Genomic DNA, 6,675 nt, shown 5'->3' with positions numbered 1-6,675 from the left:
GAGACCTCACTATTTATAGAGGTAAAATGTTTACTTTTTTAAATTTTATTTAAATTTATTTTAACTTGGGAATTTCATTCTTTTATAAGAAAAGTTGTTCATATAATGAATGAGCATCCACATCATCATATTTATCACAACAAAACCATTCAATTTAAAAATTTGAAAAAAAAGAAGAATATTGAAGTAGGAAGAATTAATGGTGATACGAGGGAATCATAAAAAGAATTAAGTAGGTTATTATAGAGAAATAAAAAAAGAAATAATTCTATAGAAAAAAATCAGAGTAAAAGAATACCATTCACTAATTTTATGTTTATCAATTATATTTTAATTAAGTCTTGGACTACTTTTACTCATTACATTACCTTTTTTAACTATAACTTTACTTCAAAGTTCTAGCAATATGTATAATCTAATTATATTTAATAACAACAAATTCTCAAATAATATTTGCTACTTCATTTCTATTTTAGTCTCAACAAAAATAAAATAAAATTTTACTAAAATCTCATTGATAAAATTTCAGTCTATCAACCTAAAACAAACGAAATATATTTAATGCATAAATATAAAATTGACTAAAAATATTATAATTCTTAAATTTGGGCCTGAAATAAAAGAATTATTACTTGTGTGCATCTTCTGAACTCTTATCTCTTTACATTTTAAATTTATTATTTATATTTGCATTCAAAAGTTTACTTCTCACATATCTAACTTTGTTTAGAGTTTCAAACAAAATTTTTTAAAAGAACACAATAATATTTTTTGTAGCATATAAATTTAAAAACTTGAAAATCTTTTAAATTTTTGTTCTAAATAAAAAAAAAGAATTAAAGCACAAATCAACTCACTCTTCATGTGCTTTACCGATTTTAATAATCACATTATGCTTCTAACAATTATGTCAGCAGTTTTCGCTATAAATTAGAGAGCAAAATAAATTTAGGAATTTGTGTATCTCCCACTTCAAAGGGTAAACAATGTTTTTATATTTAAAAATAATGACAAGTTAATTTGTAACAAAAATATCAAAAATGTATTTTTTTTTATTTTTTTTAGATGGATATATTATGTCATTTGGAAAATTGACGAATTGTGTTAGCCTTATATATTTTTGTTGTATTTAGGTAGAATTAGTCATGTTTTGAGATTTATATTTATTGCCTCTACTAGTTGAAAGATAGTAGCATAATGAATGTTTATGATACGACATACGATCATATAATGCTATATTGTCTTTACGTGTTTTCACATACTGTATTTGGTTTATATTCGTGTATATTAAAGACACACAAAAATATATGTACATTGTTTGTTTTGTGAGACACAAATTCAAGTGAGACACGATTATATATAACTACACACAAAGAATATATATTTTTTATCTCTCTAAAATGAAGATTAAAATATATTTTTGAACAATTTTATCTTTACTAAATTTTTAAAATTCTAAAATTGCCCAACTTACATTAACGTTCTTGTTCTCTTCTCCTCTCTCTCCGTCCTCTAACCTCCACTGATACTGCGTCTCAACTCCTCCTCTCCAAATTTGTTTCATCTTCATCCTCTATTATCCCAGATCTATCAAATAGCTACACATACAAAGCATTTCGTATTTATCTCTAAGATTGATGTCTCTTTCTCTGGATCTCTCTTTCTCATTCTCTTCGGCACCACCATCTCTAACGACGTTGCCTTCGCTTCTTCTATCTCTTTTATCTTTGTCTTCGTCTAGTGATGAGAAAAAGAGTGCTGGTGACTGGAGTGGTCGACTGTCATTGCAGATCTGACGCCGCCATAATTGCAAACATGAAGAAAGTTGATTTTACCAAACGCCACCGCAACCACGGGAACGAAGAAGGTTGTCCAACACTACCATTTACCTCCGGTCACCCTTCATCATCACCATCATCTTCCCTGTCATTTGCCTCACTTTCAACCCTCGCCTTCCCTTATCTTAGATCTGTTTCAATTTTTCTTTTAACTTTTTCATTTTTTGTTTTTTAATTTAAATTCTTTAAGTAATATTTGATTTAGAGTTGTTAGTTTTATTTATTTAAAATAAGATTGAAAAATCAGTAGCAATGATATTGGTAATGACAGAAATTAATGATAGTGGTAGTAGTGGTAGTAGTGATAGTGGTAGTGGTGGTGATATTGGTGTTAAAATTATTTTAATTTAAGAGTAAAATTAACTTTTAGATTAAATAAATGTATCTTGTATATTATCACCAAATATATTATAAAATTTATATATATCTGTGTTCACATATTTTTATGTTTTTGTATTTATATTTCTATTTTTTTGAGACAATAACTAAATACAACCACATGAAATTAATATGATGTGGTTATATTTGGAATGAAAAAAATCTAGACCAAATGCGCAACTAGTTTATCGTAATCCTATTTGATTGATCAATAGTTATATTTCTTCCATTGTTTTTATAGTTTAAACTTTTTATTTTTGAATTAGAAAGATCCAAAAGATATGTAGTTGGGAAAATATAGGAAAAGTATTAGAGACTAACTCATAATCAGCTAAGTTGTAACAACAATAATTAATAATTATTAATTTTAAATTTTTTAAAAATTAAAATTTGAATATTCAGCATTAAACACATTTCAAATAATAAGGATTAGACAAATAGTAACCTCCCAAAACGTCTTCATCTCTTTTTATCGAGTAAACAATCTCATTCACACAAATCTCCACATCGCACCTTCCGAAGTACCCCGGCTCCCATTGTGTAGACTATTGCATCGCCACCTCTACAGTGCATCTCGCATATCGCCACTCTCCTGTCACACCGTCCTTTGATCCGCGCCACTTGCACCCACGCTGCTCGCATGTGGTATCCTCACCGCTTGCATCCCAAGGCCAAGCTCGCAAATGCGCCGCCATGGCCTCTACCCCGATGATCCTCTGGGCAGTGCCGGTTCCCTCCAAAACCAATCCCAGTCGCTGCAACGCGCGCTTTGCATGCGTTATTTCCTCCTCCGCAGGACCATTGCGGCACCCTCCCCCTCGCAGTTCACATCGCCGCCGACCACCGCAGCGCGCTCCCTCTATCTCGTTTCCACCTTCTCAATCCTTTCTACTTCTTTTTCGGTGAACTAATTCATCTTCTTTTACTTTTAATTTAATCTCTGTAGAATGTGATTATTTTATGTACAGATAGTGTTTTGGAAGTGGATTAGCCCCAAGTTGTTGGGTCTTGTAACATAGGCATCTGTATACCATTGGTCAATTGAAGGTAAGACATAATTCTGCTAATTCAATTATGTTCTCCATCTTATGCATTTTGGTTGAGGTGCTTGTAGTTTGTATGAAAATTGTTAAATTGTTTATTGGTCTGTGATATATGTATCATGTAGGAGATTGTGAACCTGTGAAAATGTTTGAAAGAACAAATTTTGCAAACAATCAACTCATTAATTATCCATGTAACCCTATAGAAAAATGGTTGATATTGATTGATATTGCTCTTGGTTCCCCTGCGGTATGTCTTTGATGCCTTGCATGTGTTATAATAAGTAGACAACTTGGTTAATTACATTCAAACTATGCTTATGTTTTTTTAATTTAACTCATGTTTCTTTGTCTTAATTTTTTGTTTGTTTTTGCTAAAATTAGCTTATGGTAATTGTTAATTGTTAGATATAAAACCAGTTAACCTAAGAAATTAAACTATTGGTAGTGCCATTTTTTATACTATATGTGCCTGTATTGGTAGTGAAAATGGAACTGATTCAGTTGTTGCTTTTATTCGCTGAACTGAGATGATTGTTTTTGCTTTAGGGATTGTTTGGGTTTAGTTTTGCGTTTTCTAATTGATGTTTATTGTTATTTTCTTGGCAGATTATGAGAATTTTTACAAGGAGAACAAGGAAATCCAAAGGGGGAGGATAAAAATCATGGGTCTAAATAGATGTTTCTTCAATTATGCAAATGATGCACCAGGCGACACAAGCATTATTTGATCTCTAGAGTAAATATATTTTGAAGTTTGCTTTAAGATTTATGCCTCCTTATGCAAGTTAAAACTTTAACACGGTTTGTAAAGTGTCTAAATAGAGTCTATACTTCTATTTTAGTAAATCTCCACTGGCAGAGAGGACTTCTATAATTTATTAAGTTAGTCTTAGCTGCTATTTAATGTTCTGCAGGATGTGAAGAGGAAGATCAACAAATTAAAGAAGCTAAGTTGCTAATAAATCACAACAGCTCCATTTATTCTTCATTTTTGCTTTTTGCAGAAGCAATGTACCACATCATTAAAAGATACACTCAAGGATTCCGAGCTGTAAGATTACATTGAAAAACAAAAAATCTACTCTAAGATGATTGATGAATTTGAACTGATGGAAGAGGAATTTGAAACAGTTGATGAACCGGATGAAGTGAAAAAGACGTGATCCAAGTATAGCAGATAGAAAGTTGTTCTTTATTTAGCTAGTTGTATAGTAATGATATAACAATTTTCTAAATGATGTAGCTTTACCCCTCTAACAAAATATAAAGTTCTTGTTTTACTTTTGGTCATGATGAATTCTTGATTCTACAGTGATACAAATTGTATGGATAAGTTGAATGAGTATTATGATTTCTTTCATTACATCTCAGCATGATGACAAATTTATAGTTACAGGATCACTATAACCAAATAGAAGTAACAAACAATTGAACTTACATTGATGTAAATATGTCTACAGGAAAACTAAGGAGCTTGGGAAAATCGTGTGCACATTCATATAAACTTAATTTTGATAATATGTCTACATTGATGAATAAACTATGTTTCTTGACGTTTAATATAAGAATCTAACAAATCCTTAAGAGTATAAATCACTTAATCTAAAAAAAAACTTGAGAATCCAAGAAAAAACTATTCGGTCAGAGCACACTTCATGCTAGTAACCTCTTGATCACACTCCCTGAGATGGAACTTCAGTTCCTCTATTTGACCTGCTTGAGAAACTAAGTTAGTTGTAACTTCCTTCATCTACTCTTTCGAATTCTCATACTTAGTGTGAGTAGCCACAATTTTTCTCTCTTATAACAAATGATACATCTATTAAAGACACATCCAAGTAAATTTTAAATAGAAGACATATCCATTAAAGACACTTCTAAGCTTCAACTATTTCTTTTTCAAAAACTCTCAAACCACTGAGGAGCATCAACTAAATCCAACGTACAACAAGACATAAAACCATTCAATAACAACATCAATTAATCAAGCAAAAATCATGGAACATTAAACGAAACCAATTAAAGTAAGTTACTGACAACTTCACATATAATATGAACCATGGAGAAGCGTAGAGAAGTCAACTTTAAACAGAAGACGCATCCATCAAAGTCACATCCAACAAAAGACTCATCAATTAAAGACACATTAAAATAAGTTTTAAATAGAAGACGCATCCAAAAGAAGACACATCGATGTCTATGTGATGAGACGAGTAACACATAGAGGTTTTTGAAAAGAAGTAACTCAACATAACTAGCATGATCAAAGGATGCAAGTAAATTACTAAAAGAAAAGTTAACTGGTTTAATGTGTACTATCACATTAGAAAAGGAAGCACGTTTCAATAATCTTTAAGAAATCCAACAATGTAGGTAGAAACAGAAACAGTACCATGAAAAAATCTGTTCAAATTATCAACTCAAATATCTAAACTTAATTAAAAAGGGACACATCCAATAATTCAACAAAATAAGAAAACATCTCAATTGAACCACTAATCATAGTTTATGAACACTAAATTAGTTTAGAAAATTCTCTATTTAAAACTCTAAGCATCTAGTATCCTGTTGGAGAACAATGGGGTGGATGAAGACCACCAGCCCACGACGGAATAAGGGGAGACTCGTCGATGCATCGTGAGGGCAGGGGTGGGATTAATGCATCCCATCAAAATGATGGTGGTGTTTGTGCGTCGAGCAGAAGCCCACGACAGAAGAAGTGGAAACGCATCGCCGCGTCATGAGGACAGGGGCGGTCTTGACGTGTCCCAGCAGAATGATGGTGGTGATGGCACGTCGTCGAGAGTTAGAGCGCAGGCGGCCCTGAGTAGCGTTCTCCAAGTGGACGGAAATAGAATGGGAGGGAGGTCAGCGACACATTGCCATGGCAGCAAGGTTTAGCAACGGGATAGAGGGGGAAGGAGATGCACGACGACGTTTAAAAATGAATAGGTTCAAAGGGTGAAAAGTAATTCTAAATTAGGGTAAATTTAGGGTGTGTTTTTTTGGTATGGTGGGCTTTGGGATCCAACCCAATAAGATTTTGCAGGAGTTGGCTGGACCTCTGGTGCGGCATTAGAAAACCACAACTGAATCGGCAAGTGCACCGAGTCATACCAAGTAATACCTCAGGTGAGCGAGGGTCGATCTTATGAGGATTAATGGACCAAGCAACAATAGTTGAATGATTCACTTAGTCAAACAAGCAGAAAGGAGTGTTTTGGGATTCAAATTGCATTAAACTATAATTCAGGAATTTAGAAAGCAAACAGTAAATTTATTGTGAAAGCTATGTGAGATAACAGTTAAGATTTCAGAGATATTTATTTTTCTGGATTTATATTTCTTACCAACTACTTTAATCATGCAAGATATAATTCATGGCAAACTGTAATTGACTAAACCCTAATTCC

This window comes from Arachis ipaensis, chromosome B9 (genome assembly GCF_059453495.1).
Source record: "Arachis ipaensis isolate K30076 ecotype BB chromosome B9, ASM5945349v1, whole genome shotgun sequence".
Lineage (NCBI taxonomy): Eukaryota > Viridiplantae > Streptophyta > Magnoliopsida > Fabales > Fabaceae > Arachis > Arachis ipaensis.
This window is presented reverse-complemented; position numbering follows the sequence as displayed.